The sequence below is a fragment of the Polypterus senegalus genome, chromosome 10 (genome assembly GCF_016835505.1).
Source record: "Polypterus senegalus isolate Bchr_013 chromosome 10, ASM1683550v1, whole genome shotgun sequence".
Classification (NCBI taxonomy): domain Eukaryota; kingdom Metazoa; phylum Chordata; class Cladistia; order Polypteriformes; family Polypteridae; genus Polypterus; species Polypterus senegalus.
The window spans coordinates 145,269,520-145,288,431 of record NC_053163.1 but is presented as its reverse complement, the minus strand read 5'-3'; positions in this window follow the sequence as shown (position 1 = coordinate 145,288,431).

Genomic DNA, 18,912 nt, shown 5'->3' with positions numbered 1-18,912 from the left:
ATCTATCATATAGTGCCTTTCATTTTAATCTATCTATTTATCTATTATACAGTACCTTTCATTTTTATCTATCAATTAAATAGTGCCTTTCATTTTTATTTCTCTATCTATTTATTATATAGTGCCTTTCATATCTATCTATCTATCTATCTATCTATCTATCTATCTATCTATCTATCTATTATATAACGCCTTTTCTTTTTATCTATCATATAGTGCCTTTCATTTTTACCTATCTATCTAATAAATCACTCAGATAAAATACAAATCACCAGTGCGAGGAGATGCCTTGGGATATCCTAACTTATAAAGTATATTTTACACTTCATTTGAGTATTTTAGGCAGGCACTGAGGTGCAGCGGTTAGCGCCGATGGCTTGGAGGTTTAATTTGGGTACTTCCAGTTTACAGTCAACATCTCAAGATGGCCCAGTTTGGATGACTGGAACTTTAACTGGATCCATGTGGGTAATGTGTAGGATTGGGTCCTGTGATGGACTGGCACCATGCCCACTGTTGGTTCGTGGCTTGTGCCTGATTCCACTAAGGTGTACTCCAACCTCCAATGACTCTAAATTGGATTAAGGAATTGTGGAAATGTTATGAATATAATCATTAATAGAAAGCAGCATTCTTAATGTTTTTTTTATTTCTCGTTTGCCCCTAGCTGTGTGAGTGCCCTCCTCCTCCAGAGACCTCCTGCCAGCCGACAGATGTCTAAGTGGAGTGTGTCCTGCCATTTGGCCAAGTTCATATCAGCTGCGTTAGATCAGATTAGATTAGATTCCGCTTTATTGTCTATGAATGCAGGACGATGTACCATGTGGAGACTTGTACCATAACAACAAAGTGCAGTTTTACATCTAACAAGAAGTGCAATAGAACTTATTTACAAGTAATCCAATAAATATAAATATAAAGAGCAGTGAGGAATTTACACAGGCAGGAGTAATTGAGACTTTAACTACAATATGAACTGTAAAGAGTAAGCCCAGTATGAACAGAGTTGAATAAATGCAGTAATGTATAAAAACAGTTTAAGTATTAGAAACAGCAACATGCAGACAGTTGTATGCCTACAAGTTCAGGTAGCCCTGAGGTAGTAATTGTTGAGGACTACAATGCAAGCATGATAGAGCTGCGGCGATTACAGGGTCCTAGGATGTACACTGTGTCGCATGAATGCGCATACGAGGTGGCTTATGGGTCTTGAGAGACGCTGCTATTTCTCTAAGATTATAAATAACAACGCCAGTAATCCCAGAGTCTTATTTTCTACAATTGATCGCCTACTAAACCAGGTAACTCAAAGGAATGCCTCCAAAGTTCTTCCAGTAAAACCTGTGAAGCTATTGCTGTATTTTTCAATCAAAAAATTAATGATATTAGAAATAACATAGTATATCCCTCCAACACTAAGGATCCTCCTAAACCCCAGCATCCTGTTATAAACAAATTAAACTCTTTCACTAGGATAGATTTACCTGATTTACAAAAATAATCTCTCAATTAAAACCTCCACCTCGTCCTTGACCCGATACCAACAAGGTTTTTCAAAGAAGTATCAGGCGTGCTAATCGATAATGTTCTGGACATTAGATACGGGGGTCTTCCCAGACTGTCTTAAGACTGCTGTAGTTAAACCCCTACTTAAGAAACATAATCTTGACCCTCGCTCTTGAAAATTTTAGACCCATCTCTAACCTGCCCTTCTTAAGTAAAGTTCTAGAGAAGGCAGTCATTATGCAGTTAAATGACCACCTAAATAAACATGCTATTCTTGATAAATTTCAGTCGGGTTTTAGAACAAATCACAGCACAGAAACTGCACTCGTTAAAGTAGTAAATGACTTGCGGGTAAATGCAGACAGAGGCCATTTATCTGTTCTCATCCTCTTAGATCTGAGTGCTGCATTTGACACCATTGATCACAACATTCTTAGAAATCGCCTTAGTCAATGGGTGGGCCTCTCTGGCAGTGTCTTAAATTGGTTTGAATCCTACCTGACAGGGAGAAAATTTTTTGTTAGTTGTGGGAATTACAACTCAAGACACATGATATCCAATATGGTGTTCCACAAGGCTCTATCCTGGGTCCGCTGTTATTCTCAATCTACATGCTTCCGTTAGGTCAGATTATCTCAGGGCACAACGTGAGCTACCACAGCTATGCTGATGACACACAGCTGTACTTATCAATAGCACCTGATGACCCGATTCTATGATTCACTAACACAATGTCTGACTAGTATCTCAGAATGGATGAATAGTAACTTTCTCAAGTTAAATAAAGAAAACTGAAATCTTAGTGATTGCAATAATGGATACAATGAGGCTATTAGAAATAAACTGGATACATTAGGATTAAAAGTCAAGACGGAGGTAAAAAGCTTAATTGTTGACTGTAATCTGAATTTTAAATCGCATATTCATCAGATCATTAGGACAGCATTTTTCACTTAAGAAACATAAGTAAAGTTAGACCTCTTATATCACTGAAAGATGCTGAGAAATTAGTTCACGCGTTTGTTTTCAGTCGACTAGATTACTGTAACGCACTCCTCTCAGGACTACCCAAAAAAGACATAAATCACTTGCAACTAGTGCAGAATGCAGCTGCTAGAATCCTAACTAGGAAAAGAAAATCCGAACACATTTCTCCAGTTTTGATGTCACTACACTGGTTACCTGTGTCATTCAGGATTGACTTTAAAATTCTGCTTATGGTTTATAAAGCCTTAAATAATCTCGCTCCATCTTATATATCGGAATGTCTGACACCTTATATTCCAAATCGTAACCTCAGATCCTCAAATGAGTGTCTCCTTAGAATTCCAAGAACAAAACTTAAAAGAAGTGGTGAGGCGGCCTTCTGCTGTTATGCACCTAAAATCTGGAATAGCCTGCCAATAGGAATTCGCCAGGCTGATACAGTAGAGCACTTTAAAACACTGCTGAAAACACATTACTTTAACATGGCCTTTTATAACTTCATTTAATTTAATTTAACTTAATCCTGATACTCTATATGTTCAATTCATCATAATAACTATTCATGGTGGCTCTAAAATCCGTACTGACCCCTACTCTCTTTCTGTTTCTTTTTCCGGTTTCTTTGTGGTGGTGGCCTGCGCCACCTCCACCTACTCAAAGCTTCATGATGCTCCAACAATGATGGATGGATTAAAAGGCAGAAGTCTACGTGACCATCATCATCAAGCCCTTCCATGAGAACCCTAAATCCAAAGAGGACTGTTTCATTTATGTTAGGTAGAATGCCCAGAGGGGACTGGGTGGTCTCATGGTCTGGAATCCCTACAGATTTTATTTTTTCTCCAGCATCTGGAGTTTTTGTTTTTTCTGTCCCCCCTGGCCATTGAACCTTACTCTTATTCGATGTTAATTAATGTTGATTTATTTTGTTTTCTTATTGTGTCTTTTTTTTCTATTCTTTATTATGTAAAGCACTTTGAGCTACTGTTTGTATGAAAATGTGCTATAGAAATAAATGTTGTTGTTGTTGTTGTTGTGGTGATGGCAGCTATACCCACTGAAACAGGGGTTGGCACTTTCTTCTAAGGCCTTCTCTCCACCTCCCTCTGCAGAACTGAAGATTGAGGACTGTTCCACCACTTCCATCAACCGCCCTCCTGGACCCACCCCTCCCTGCTAGGAAGTTCAGATCAGGTCAGGTTGGGGAGCCTGCATTGGTACAGCACATTGGCGCATCCACCACAGGATGAAACAGTTCCTGATCCTGGTTGGCAACCCCCCAGGTAGACACGCGGTCCAGTCCCACCCTCCTGAAATAACCCACTATCTGCCACGGCCAGGTGTTACATGGGTGTCCCCTTGGCCTGGTCCAGCCACTCGGGTCCCCAACAATGAGGATCTTATGAGCTGGATCATCCTCTGGGAATCGCGCCACATGACCGTAGTGCTGTAACTGACGCTCCCTCACAATGCAGGTAATGTGACTCATTTGGGACTCCATGAGCAACACAAAGTCAAGCCAGCGATACCTAAGGATGCTCCATAGTGACACAGTACTAAAGGAGTCCAGTCTTCATCTCAGGTCACTGGACAGCATCCATGTCTCGCAACCATATAGCAAAACAGGAAGCACCAGGACTCTAAAGACTTGGACCATCGTCCTTGTGCAGATATCGGTAGCGCCACACACCCCTTTCCAGCGTCGTCATGATCCCCCCATGTTTTCCTAATCCATCTACTGAATCCATAGGAAGAGTCACCAGAGACATGAATGTCACTGCTGAGGTAAGTAAACCTCTCGACGAGGTCGACGCTCTCTCTACAGACAGACACACTGCTGATGGCTTCGCCCAAGAGGTCATTAAAGGCCTGGCTGTTGGTTTTTATCAAGACACTCGCAAGCCCAGACACTCAGACTCCTCACGCAGTCTCTCGAGACCCCCGATCAGAGCCTCCATTGACTCCACGAAGATCTCAGCATCATCAGCAAATTCTAGATCCGTGAATCTTTCTTCACCAGCAGATGCCCCACAGCCACTGGACCCCATGAGCCTGCCCAACACCCAGTCCATGCAAGTATTGAACAGAGTAGAAGCAGAACAGACCCTTGATAAACCCAAGAATCAACTGGGAAGAACACAGAGGTTCTGCCTCCACACTGCACAGCACTCACAGTACCAGTGTACAGGCCAGCCATGATATCCAGCAACGTTGAGGGAATCCCACAAACCCTCAGGATATCCCGCAGATCAGCTCAATCAACTGAGTCGAACACTCTATTAAAATCAACAAAGGCTGCAAAGAAACCCTGCCAATATTCGCATTTGCGTTTCCATGAGAACCCTCGGTGCCAGGATGCGGTCTATGGTAGACTTCTTAGGCGTAAAACCAGACTACTCTAGTTGCTGGTAGGTAAGCAAGTAATCATGGATCCTATTAAGGACAACCCTAGTAAGGACCTTACCCGGCACAGAGAGCAGTGTTATCCCCCTGTAGTTGCCGTAATCCAGGTGACCACCCTTCCCTTTCCAGATAGGGACAACAAGTCCCGTTCTCCAGTCAGTTGGGATGACGCTTGTCTCCCAAATGGAAACAAAGATTGCCTGCAATGCCAGGAGGACAGCCTTACCACCAACCTGGAGAAGTTCAGCCCGGATACCACAGATTCCTGCAGCCTTCCCTCCCCTCAGCTGGGTCACCACCTCAATGAGACTGGGTTGCTCACAACTAATTGGAGAATCAGCCTCAAGAACCGTGGACCAAAGACATCTAACATCCTTCCAGCCCAGCAGGTCACAACTGCAGTGTCATCTGTAAGGACCGTTCCATCAGTCACCCTGACTGCGACTCTCCAAAGAACAGATTCGGATGTGCGTAATGATTCGATTCCTCTGTAAGCAGGACGTAGGTCACTAGACCACAGATGGTGTGTCACTTGCTCACAGATTCCTCTAACAAACGCCTCCTTATCTGCCCTCAGAGCCATCACAGATGATCTTCTCAGTTCCCAGTATAGACCGTAGTTGCCATCAAGTCATGCACTGTGACTCCTTTCGATGATATCCTGGGTGCCTTCTGAGAATACCGGTAACACCAACACAACCCTCATCAACCTTCAGGGTCTTGTCACAGAAGGTCTCCCACATCACATTAGGACTGGCAGTCTCACTCAAATCAATAAGTTCCTCACACAAACTCCATGCAAACTCATTAGAAACAGCTTTGTCATGGAGTCTGGCCAAGTCCGGGCTTATTTTCCTAGTAGGTGGTAGCATACTGGACCTAAGCTGGATCCTAAGCATAGCAACAACAAGTCTGTGGTGAGAATTCACAAACTGGGCACTTCTGTAGATCCTGCAGTTTTGTAAGAGCCTCCAGCATCTGCCCACGAAGATGTGATCGATCTCCTTCACTGCACCACCAGTAATGGAGTGCCAAGTCCAATGATGTGGCTGAGGGCGCTGGAACCAAGATCCAGCAAAATGCAGCCTATGACCTTTTGCAAATCAAGGAACCTGGAGCCACTTTCGGAGATGATCCACCACAGCAACATCTACACCCTGAGAAGACAGAGCAACCAGACCAATAGAAGGTGTACCCACCAACAGAGATCTGGCCAGTCCCAGTTCTGTGCAGCTCAGAGAGTGCTGCCACTGAAATGTGGAGTTTACAAAGCTCAGAGGACAGCAGCGGAAGATGATCATCAAGCCGGACAGACAAGACGTTTCAAATGGGCTGCCTCAAATTGGGACCTGGGTGCTGCCATAGAGCAGACGACGCCTCGGCACCACACCTGTTCTGATCCCCAACAGGCCTGACCCCATTGGGTCTCTGACAATTTTCCAGGGATGAGGCTCCTGAGGGCTTTCCCACATCCCCTTCATAAAGCGAGCAGACTTCCTACAGACAGCTGCAGCAGTTACTCCCACAGAGAGAAGAAAGGAGTCCCGCCTGCCGTTTCAGAGCTGCGTGAAGTTTTTACGGTGGCTGGAGTGCCAATCCTGCCACCAACCCTCAAGATTTCCCTGCAAGTTGAAAGACCACTTGTAGGGCTGGTTACAGGTTAATATCATACCCATTAATCTTTATACAAAATAAGCACATGCTCAGGGCACTAAGAGTAGGGGGGCAGTAAAGATGTTTTTTCCCCCTAGCTGTCATACCCATAAGTTTTTTTTACTGCCACACTCAACTTTAGTCAGGGCAGATCCACTATCAGGGCATTCTGGTTGTGTGGCCGAGAGTACAGGATAGCAAGGGGCCTTTTCACCAAGACCACCTAAAGTATAATCTGGTTATACAGAAAGGTTTTTCCCTTTCAACAAGTTATGTTCAGTTTTAACACATGTAAATCGTTAGTGGTGGCTCTGAGGCTAGGGATCTTTACTGGCAATCGGAAGGTTCGAATCCCTTAAATGTCAATAGGGACTCAGCTCTGTTGGGCCGTTGAGCAAGACCCTTAACCTACAATTGCTGAGCGCTTTGAGTAGTGAGAAAAGTGCTATATAAATGCAAAGAATTATTGTTCTCCACACACATGACACAAGTTGATACGTCTAACAGAGGTCCTTGTAGGATATTTTCCACCACAGAGGTTACAAGTTTGCTGTCTCTCTTCCTTCATGAGATGTTGGATTGGTTTTGAAATTTCACAACTGAGTGAACTGTCTAATTGTTCCCCTATCGCCAAGTTCACTCATTGTTATCTCTGATGTATGTCTTATACGTCTGGCTCTGCAAGACTACCAGGATACAGTCAGAGGCAGCCTTAGGGGTGGGTGGGGCCTAGGGCTGACCAACCCCATGCAGGGCTGGTTACGTCAAACACTATTACCAGTATGTGTGGACTGTAGAAACTTGCGTGTGAATTTAATAAAAATAATGTTAACATACACCGGATTTTCTCATTACAGTATTCAGCTACATTTTTGCAAGATAACATATGGACTTTATCAAAATATAACTGGAGGATATACCTTGACAAATCCACTCGAACGGGACACGCGGACCTCAAAAGTGGGACCCCCTTAGGCACGGGGCCTGGGGCGGTAGCTCTTGAATATAGTAAACCATGGCTAAATGTTTAAAGATAATCATTACCGTGGGGTGCACATAAATTAATTGATTCAAACAATTTTTGAAACTTGTTTAGCATGGTGGGGTATTACAATGTTGTTGTTTTTTTATATATTCTATGATGAAAGTAGCTATTCTATTAATTGATTGAAAGAATTAATTTATGTGTGCCCCATGATTTTATTTAGTCACATACAGCCGCAAAAATTTTGGTTAAAGAAAAATTTATTTTTTGCCTTTTAGTGCATTTATAACTAAATTAAATAAAATTGTTTTACTTAAAAAATAATTTTCTATATATTGAATTTTTTACTTTTTAGTTTTTGAGTATATTGCAAATGTTTTTTTTTATCATTTTTAATGAACGAGAAGCTTCTTTAAAAGTATTACATAACTAGCCATGTGCGCCCAACTATGTTGCGCGTGTTAAAGTTGTCTGTGAAGGACTCCCTGTTTAAACGCGGCTGCCAGTCGTGAATTGGGCCCTTCGTCGCACAGCATTATGATTTTTTATAAGGGAAACAAAATTACAAAAGAAAACCCTTGGATATTGATTCAATAGGAACGGCCTACTCGGAATCACTGTCCGAATCGTAATTATGTGGTGGTGTAGGAGCATTTCTGCTTCTGTCCGTTCACAGTCCGACTCGTTTTCACGACGCTATCGTTTCCTCTCACGATGTCTTCTCAACCTTTCTCCAATCTCGCAGGTTGCTTTGTGGCAATCCAAAGAGTAAGGCAATATACACGGAGCAATGGTTATAAAAGGGGGACACATAGGTATCCAGGCTCTTTAAAGCATAAATAGGGATCACTTCATTGACATGTGAGCAAGCCACGGTACAACTGTGAGACGCGCAGCACTCGCTGGCTACAACGTAACAATAATGATTTCCGGAACGTGCTGTTACGTTGTCATTCATTTTACCCACTGACTTTCTTTCATTCATATGTTACGTAGACACGTACCTTTTATCTTCGGCAATCTCATTCTCTAACCAGGCCTCAGGAGCTAACCAGCGTAACACTGTCCACCACCCCTTTCGTTATTCCAGCACATTGTTGACATCCGTGAGTAACAACAACGTACTAAACTGGAAGGTGGTCTACGCATGCATGGAATTCGCGGACAAACAAAGATCAAGATCTAAATGAAGATCTCTTTAGTTAATTTAAAGCACAACAATTTGTTTAGTTTGAATGTCTGTGTTTTGAGGTGTGACTGGCGTACTACAGTCTTCAGTAGTATAAGCCTGGAGGAGATTCTTAATGCAATGCCTTTGTTTTAGCTGTCTCTCTACTGCCATCTAGTGCTTCTTCTAATTCATTTGCGGACAAACAAAGATCAAGATCCAAATGAAGATTATATATAGAGAAATACCTTCTTTGCAGAATTATTCAAATACAAAAAAATAAAATTCTTTTTTGGTCTTTTTTTTTCATTCAGGCTGTTATGGGATTAGCGCTTCGTTGCTGCGAGAAAAAAAAAATCGGCACATATATTTATCCGCTCCACTCACTGGAAGAGGCAAGTGGGGGCAATCCAACGCGTCTCTCATTTGTATGCTCCTATATCTCATTATATTCTCTCTCCGGCATTGTTGTGTGTGTGCGTTAATTGGAATCACATAGCCATTGATTACGGTGAAATCTGTTACGTAATTGCATCGGTTTTGACCGATTATTGTATTGTCATCGATACTGAACACGCATGCAAAATTTGAAGAAATTCGCTTTGCTAAAAGTGGCTTTAAAATCAGTTGCAAGACTTGACCCAGACAAACAAACAGAGTTAAATAAAATTGTTTAATGATTAAAAATATAGGAGCTAGATGGAGGGCCCAAATACTGTATGCTAAAAGCAACCAAACTGACAACGCATTTAAATAAACAAAGATCTCTGGGGTGACCCAGTCAGGGAGAACAAACAGCCTCCCAAGTGTCTTGTTATTGCATTTCTGTCATGAGCCAGGGGTCCCAAGCACTAAAGAGATCCAAAGCACTTTCAATATCACATACTAAAGGGGGATATCTCCATTAAACCACAGCTATTAATAAGGGCAAGCACCTAATCTTTATAAAATTAAAAGATTTATTCTTCAAAAAATGACTCCATTCATTATGAAGCTCCATGGAGCACAACGGTAAAATGGAATTGCCGGAAAACAGAGCAAACAGGTCGAAAATCCAGTAATTCACAAAAAGCACAGTAGTGCTTGAAAGTTTGTGAACCCTTTAGAATTTTCTATATTTCTTCATAAATATGACCTAAAACATCATCAGATTTTCACTCAAGTCCTAAAAGTAGATAAAGAGAAACCAGTTAAGCAAATGAGACAAAAATATTACACTTGGTCATTTTTTTATTGAGGAAAATGATCGAATATTACATATTCACAAGTGGCAAAAGTATGTGAACCTCACGGGTTATCAGTTAGTTTGAAGGTGAAATTCGAGTCCAGTGTTTTCAGTCAATGGGATGCCAATCAGGTGTGAGTGGGCACCCTGTGTTATTTAAAGAACAGGATCTATCAAAGTCTGCTCTTCACAACACGTTTGTGGAAGTGTATCATGGCACAAACAAAGGAGATTTCTGAGGACCTCACAAAAAGAGTTGTTGATGCTCATCAGGCTGGAAAAGGTTACAAAACCATCTCTAAAGAGTTTGGACTCCACCAATCCACAGTCAGACAGATTGTGTACAAATGGAGGAAATTCAAGACCATTGTTACCCTCCCAGGAGTGGTCGACCAACAAAGATCACTCCAAGAGCAAGGCGTGTAATAGTCAGCGAGGTCACAAAGGACCCCAGGGTAACTTCTAAGCAACCGAAGGCCTCTCTTACATTGGCTAATGTTCATGTTCATGAGTCCACCATCAGAAGAACACTGAACAACAATGGTGTGCATGCCAGGGTTGCAAGGAGAAAGCCACTGCTCTCCAAAAAAACATTGCTGCTCATCTGCAGTTTGCTAAAGATCATGTGGACAAACCAGAAGGCTATTGGAAGAATGTTTTGTGGACGGATGAGACCAAAATAGAACTTTTTGGTTTAAATGAAAAGCGTTATGTTTGGAGAAAGGAAAACACTGCATTCCAGTGAACCTTATCCCATCTGTGAAACATGGTGGTGATAGTATCATGGTGTGGGCCTGTTTTGCTGCATCTGGGCCAGGATGGCTTGCCTTGATTGATGGAACAATGAATTCTGAATTATATCAGATAATTCTAAAGGAAAATGTCAGGACATCTGTCCATGAACTGAATCTCAGGAGAAGGTGGGTCATGCAGCAAGACAGCAACCTTAAGCACACAAGTCGTTCTACCAAAGAATGGTTAAAGAAGAATGAAGTTCATGTTTTGGAATGGCCATGTCAAAGTCCTGACCTTAAACCAATCAAAATGTTGTGGAAGGACCTGAAGCGAGCAGTTAATGTGAGGAAACCCACCAACATCCCAGAGTTGAAGCTGTTCTGTACGGAGGAATGGGCTCGGTGTGCAGGAATGATCAAAAGTTACCGGAAATGTTTAGTTGCAATTATTGCTGTAATGGGGGGTCACACCAGATACTGAAAGCAAAGCTTCACATACTTTTGCCTCTCACAAATATGTAATATTCAATCATTTTCCTTAATAAATAAATGACCAAGTATAATATTTTTGTTTCATTTGTTTAACTGGTTTCTCTTTATCTACTTTTAGGACTAGAGTGAAAATCTGATGATGTTTTAGGTCATATTTATGAAGAAATATAGAAAATTCTAAAGGGTTCACAAACTTTCAAGCACAACTGTAAACTCACCACTCCCAGGCACATTCGAAATGAACCGCCAGGGACTGTGGGAAGCCCTCCAGATTTATAGGGTGGAGATTAGCAGGTAGCCCCGCCTCTTGGGGAACCACCCACAAAACACATGGAACATAACACAGGCAGTTTATAGGGAAATGAATGAAAAAAACGTGAAACACGCCTTGGGTGAAACATGACAGTTGCAGGATGACATTTGTCCCTTCTTCATGTCATCTACTGTCAGATTAATTTATATTCTGTTATAAAGTTGTACATTTGGCTTCATTTTTACTGCTTTTTTTAACAATAAATTCCTAAAATTTATCAGCTGGACAAGCAAGGAAAACAACTAGGGGAAAGGTGAAATGTGCCCAGTGTGCCACAATGGAATGCATGGCAGGCCGTCTTGTGACCTCAGGCATGAGGATTCATGCCACTAATTCAATGTGCCCCCATGGATCATTCAGCTTGTCTGTTTGCTTTAAAAATCCTCTGCCTGCATCCATTTTCTTTTTTAAGCAGAGGACACCGTCTGTCAGGCTGTCAGGGCAAGCAGCTTAAGTGACAGCAGGAAAGGGAAGCACATAATGTGAGGAAGTATAAGAGGACTTGAAAAAAAAGGGAAGAGGATTTTCAAATTTCAAAAGGAGACCCGTGCAGTCGTTTGTGTTTACTCACCTGGTCCCAGTGATTCTGAAGAGCATGATGGTGGATAGCAGAAAGCGGTGGAGACACTAGCAGCGGCCATGTTACAGGAGGGCACTGCTTTCCTCTCAAAATGATGACCATCTGTCTTTCATGATATTTAAGCTGGTCACATTACAGGACTTCGAGTCTGAGGGGATGTCAAAACTACGCTTGCATTTCTTGTTGCCTGAGTATGTCAGGCTTTGTCAGATTACATGACTTTATACTAAAGATATGTATAAGCAGGATTCAGTAAAGGGAATAAATTAAATCGATGGATTAAAAGAAAATGACACAAAATAGGAAATACAGAAAAACTGTCATATTCAAGTGTACACAGAAACAATTGCCAAAATGACTGGACAAAGTTCAAATGTATAAATAAAACAGATGAAAAGTACCGAAAATTACACATTATGAAAAAGATGTAAAAAGGAAAAAAAAAACATATACATTCAAATAGAAATATATAACATAAGTATATATATAAACTGCTCAAAAAAATTAAAGTAACACTTTGAAAACACATCAGATCTCAATGGGAAAAAGAAATCCTCCTGGATATCTATACTGATATAGACTGGGTAATGTGTTAGGAACGAAAGGATGCCACATCGTTTGATGGAAATGAAAATGATCAACCTACAGAGCCCTGAATTCAAAGACGCCCCAAAAATCAGAGTGAAAAAATGATGTGGCAGGCTAGTCCATTTTGCCAAAATGTAATTGCAGCAACTCAAAATTGTACGCAGCACTTTGTATGGCCCCTGTGTTCTTGTATACATGCCTGACAACATCGGTGCATGCTTCTAATGAGATGACAGATGGTGTTGTGGGGGATCTCCTCCCAGATCTGGACCAGGGCATCACTGAGCTCCTGGACAGTCTGAGGTGCAACCTGGTGGCATTGGATGGACCAAAACATAATGTCCCAGAGGTGGATTTAGGTCAGGAAAGTGTGGTGGTCAGTCAATGGTATCAATTCCTTCATCCTCCAGGAACTGCCTGCATACTCTCACCACATGAGGCCAGGAATTGTCGTGCACCAGGAGCCACTGCACCAGCATAGGGTCTGACAATGGGTCCAAGGATTTCATCCTGATACCTAATGGCAGCCAAGGTGCCTTTGTCAAGCCTGTAGCGGTCTGTGTGACCCTCCATGGATATGCCTCCCCAGACAATCATTAACCCACCACCAAACTGCTCATGCTGAATGATGTTACAGGCAGCATAATGTTCTCCATTCCCTTTCACTTTTGTCACGTGCTCAGGGTGAACCTGCTCTCATCTGTAAAAAGCACAGGGCACCAGTGGTGCATCTGCCAATTCTGGTATTCTGTGGCGAATGCCAATCGAGCTGCATGCTGCTGGGCAGTGAGCTCAGGGCCCATTAGAGGACATGGGGCCCTTGGGTCACCCTCATGAAGTCTTTCTGGTTGTTTGGTCAGAGACATTCACACCAGTGGCCTGCTGGAGGTCATTTTGTAGGGCTCTGGCAGTGCTCATCCTGTTCCTCCTTGCCCAAAGGAGCAGATACTGGTCCTGCTGATGGGTTATGGACCTTCTATGGCCCTCTCCAGCTCTCCTCGAGTAACTGCTTGTCTCCTAGAATCTCCTCCATGCTCTTGAGACTGTGCAGGGAGACACAGCAAACCTTCTGGCAATGACACGTATTGATGTGCCATCCTGGAGAAGTTGGACTACCTGTGCAACCTCTGTAGGGTCCAGGTATCGCCTCATGGTACCATTAGTGACACTGACTGTAGCCAAATGCAAAACTAGTGAAGAAACAGTCAGAAAAGATGAGGAGGGAAAAATGTCAGTGGCCTCCACCTGTTAAACCATTCCTGTTTTGGGGGTCATCTCATTGTTGCCCCTCTAGTGCATCTGTTGTTAATTTCATTAACACCACAGCAGCTGAAACTGATTAACAACCCCCTCTGCTACTTAACTGACCAGATTAATATCCCATAAGTTTCATTGACTTTATGCTATACTCTGATTAAAAAGTGTTCCTTTAATTCTTTTGAGCAGTATATATATATACATTTTGTTATGTCACAGCCTTATTCCAAAATGGATTAAATTCATTTTTTTCCTCAGAATTCTACACACAACACCCCATAATGATAACGTGAAAAAAGTTTACTTGAAATTTTTGCAAATTTATTAAAAATAAAACAATTGAGAAAGCACAAGTACATAAGTATTGACAGCCTTTGCCATGAAGCTCCAAATTGAGCTCAGGTGCGTCCTGTTTCCCCTGATCATCCTTGAGATGTTTCTGCAGCTTCATTGGAGTCCACCTGTGGTAAATTCAGTTGAATGGACATGATTTGGAAAGGCACACACCTGTCTATAGAAGGTCCCACAGTTGACAGTTCATGTCAGAGAACAAACCAAGCATGAAGTCAAAGGAATTGTCTGTAGACCTCCGAGACAGGATTGTCTCAAGGCACAAATCTGGGGAAGGTTACAGAAAAATTTCTGCTGCTTTGAAGGTCCCAAAGGAGCATAGTGGCCTCCATCATCTGTAAGTGGAAGAAGTTCGAAACCACCAGGACTCTTCCTAGAGCTGGTCAGCCATCTAAACAGATCGTTCGGGGGAGAAGGGCCTTAGTCAGGGAGGTGAACACGAACCCGATGGTCATTCTGTCAGAGCTCCAGAGGTCCTCTGTGGAGAGAGGAGAACCTTCCAGAAGGACAACCATCTCTGCAGCAATCCACCAATCAGGCCTGTATGGTAGAGTGGCCAGACGGAAGCCACTCCTTAGTAAAAGGCACATGGCAGCCCGCCTGGAGTTTGCCAAAAGGCACCTGAAGGACTCTCAGACCACGAGAAACAAAATTCTCTGGTCTGATGAGACAAAGATTGAACTCTTTGGTGTGAATGGCAGGCATCATGTTTGGAGGAAACCAGGCACCGATCATCACCAGGCCAATACCATCCCTTCAGTGAAACATGGTGGTGGCAGCATCATGCTGTGGGGATGCTTTTCAGCGGCAGGAACTGGGAGACTAGTCAGGATAAAGGGAAAGATGACTGCAGCAATGTACAGAGACATCCTGGATGAAAACCTGCTCCAGAGCGCTCTTGACCTCAGACTGGGACGACGGTTCATCTTTCAGCAGGACAATGACCCTAAGCACACAGCCAAGATATCAAAGGAGTGGCTTCAGGACAACTCTGTGAATGTCCTCGAGTGGCCCAGCCAGAGCCCAGACTTGAATCCGATTGAACATCTCTGGAGAGATCTTAAAATGGCTGTGCACTGACACTTCCCATCCAACCTGATGGAGCTTGAGAGGTGCTGCAAAGAGAAGTGGGCGAAACTGGCCAAGGATAGGTGTGCCAAGCTTGTGGCATCATATTCAAAAAGACTTGAGGCTGGAATTGCTGCCAAAGGTGCATCGACAAAGTATTGAGCAAAGGCTGTGAATACTTATGTACATGGGATTTCTGTTTTTTTATTTTTAATAAATTTGCAAAAATCTAAAGTAAATTTTTTTCACGTTGTCATTATGGGGTGTTGTGTGTAGAATTCTGAGGAAAAAAAATAAATTTAATCCATTTTGGAATAAGGCTGTAACATAACAAAATGTGGAAAACGTGATGCGCTGTGAATACTTTCCGGATGCACTGTAGATATAAGTAGAAATGGAAACACACAAACTGGAAACAGGTAAACTGTGAGAATTTATGTCAACTTAAAAAATGCAACACAGGTATGGCACATACACACCGATCAGTCACAACATTCAAACCACTGAGCGGAGAAGTGAATCACATGGAGTATCTCGTTACAATGGCGCCTGTCAAGTGGTAGGATATATCAGACAGCAAGTGAACAGTCAGTTCTTGAAGGTGATGTGTTGGAAACAGGAACAAGTGTTATGGATATGTGTGACTCTGACCAGAGCCAAATTGTGACAGCTAGTCGACTGGGTTAGGAGCCTACGCTGATACAGCATAATGTCGCACCTACCACATGACAGACCAACTCAGGATCCCAGATTAGGACCACAGTGCAGCCATGCAATGGGTGACACCTCAGCACCACACCAGTTCAGATGGAGTGGAACACTGGGAGGCTTTTTATGGTGGCTGGAGTGCCAATTCTGCCACCAGGAGGATTTTCCCTGCAGGTTGGAGGGCCTACATGTAGGGCTGGATGCAGATTAACGTCATATCCAGGACGGAGCCATTGCAGGTTAAGGGCCTTGCTCAAGGGCCCAACGAAGTAGAGTCACTTTTGGGTTTTTTTACGGGATTCGAAGCAGCAACCTCTGGCTTGCCAGAGCAGATCCCTAGCCTCAGAGCATCTCCAAAATGGCAGGTCTTGTGGGGCATTCCTGATATGCTATGGTTTGTACCTACCAAAAGTGGTCTAAGGAAAAGCCCCTGGTGAACTGGTGACAGGATCATTGGCACCCAAGACTTATTAATGTGCATTTATGTGTACAGTATACATATATATATATATATATATATATATATATATATATATATATATATATATATATATATGAAAATAAGGAGAGCAAGAGACTCAAAAAGGTTTGGAGATGGCCACCCTGTATACTGAAAAGTGCAGCTAAAAAAAAAAAATCACGTGCTTACAAACGATTTCAAAACAGAACTGAATACAGATGAGAAAACAGAGGCATTTACTGTATATGGTAGAGACAGGTAGGGGATGGTCTAGTGTGGCCACAAGATGAAGTGATGTCTTTGGTAGGTGGGTTCTGAGAAGAAAGACGTCATCAGGTAAGAACAGAAGTGACATCATCAGAGGGAGGGTTGGTGATGATGTCATCTTCTGCTGTTCTGCAGAGGGTCAAAAGGAGAGAGGGTCAGATGACAGCACCAGCCCCTGGTCTGACTGAAAAACAACATTATTTGAGCCTACCAACCTTCTCCCAAGAGCACATGTGTGGCAACATACTGTATATATATATATATATATATATATATATATATATATATATATATATATATATATATATATATATTTGTGTACTTGTTTGACTGTCACTTCTGATGGCAAAACTGTAAAACACGTGCATAGGATGGGGTGGAGTCAGATGTAGGTGGAGTTTGCTGACTGAGTAGTAACATACAGTATAGGCAAGGCAGGACGTGAGATGGTTTTAATATTGTGAGTAACTGGTGTATATGACAGAAAAATAAGAATAAAATCTGAAAATAAAGACACAGAACTAAAAGACCATAGAAAATTACAAATGACACAAATATCCTTTCCAGGTTTCACAAAGGTTGAGTAAGGCTGAATTTTATTTGTTGTCTTCTTAGGGAGTCACGGCCTGTCAAAAAACAGGGCCTGTTAAAGTCCATTGAGGTATCCCATGTGGGATTTGAGGATATGCAGGAAATAAACTGCTGTTGTGTAAAATGGGAATGTCCTGTGTGTACAAATGTACAAAAAGTCTTCAGATGGGATGAAGCCTTCAGTATATCAGGGAGAGGGCCAATGTGTTTAAGGTCCATATCACTCTCTTCCTGAGGGCCATATAAACAAATCTCTCAGAAAAGAAAACAGAGTAAGAGAATTTATGATGAGGAGAAAAGGGAAAGGGAAATTGAGAAACAATGAAAACGAAATACCGGAATATTTAATAACACAGAAAGGTTTCTCACTGTTATAGAGTAATAATTGGAAGGGGATATAAAACTAAACCAGAAAACAGCATATATAAAATGACTAAACTTAATAAATTCTTTACAAAAATTAAACAAAAGCCAAAACAACAGAATTATTACAGCTCTCAGATGTGAGATAAAAACAAAATGGTATGTATTCTTCAAACTGAACTGAAAAAATAATAGGACAACTCATATATTGAACATTGGAGCAAAGGAATATTGTAATTAGATTTATTTATTTATTTTTTTTGTTTTCTACATCATTGTAATATTGGTTATTTTTTTCACTTTTTATTTATTCTGTTTGAACATTTTGATCTTTTCCCATTCATTATTATTACTGTGTTCACTTTAGGTATACTTTTTTTATGTACGGTTTTTCTCTTTTCTATTTTGTGGTATTTATTTAAACCAGGAGGCTCTGCCCCCTGCTCTCTTTGCTTGCCAACCCCCGGGCCTGCGCTAAGCACTAGCCACTTTACAGCTCTGCCACTCGCGTATGGCGGATGTACAATTTAAACAGATTATTTTCACATGAATTGTGACATATACATAACAGACCTAACTATTTTACATTACAGCGAGTAATTAACCATACAATAAAACATAATAAATTGAAAGAAAATTATGCTTCATGTTGCATTAGAGGTATTCATTGCATTACACATTTTCGTTCTGTTTGGCTTTGAAATTAACGCGCAAATACTTTTTAAACTTACACATTTACTGTAAAACTTCAGTAAAAACAATATTTGGAATTAACTTTTCGTAAATATCGCATTCAATTTTGATTCTGTGTTTGGACTTACATCGTGACAACGCATCGTATAAACTGCCCGTGAGTGAGTATCGTTCCTTTCTTTCTCTCTAATAAATAAAATGACTTTTTCGAATGTTTGTCCCTGTGATTTATTAATTGTCATAGCAAAAATTATTGTAACGGGAAACTGTAAACGTTTTAATACGAATGGCATATCAAGATCTCCTTTGGTGTCTAAAGATGTACTACATTACCTTTCTTGTCACCTGTTAAAATTTTACATGTCAGAATCGTTCGACCAATTTTGATTACAACTAATCTTATCCTTTTGCATAGCCCATCACTCAGACATAAATTCCGCAATAACGTTACAATACGTCCTTCTTTCTACAGTAATTAGTGCGGTGAAAGACCAGACGGTGTTAATGGTTGTAGATATTC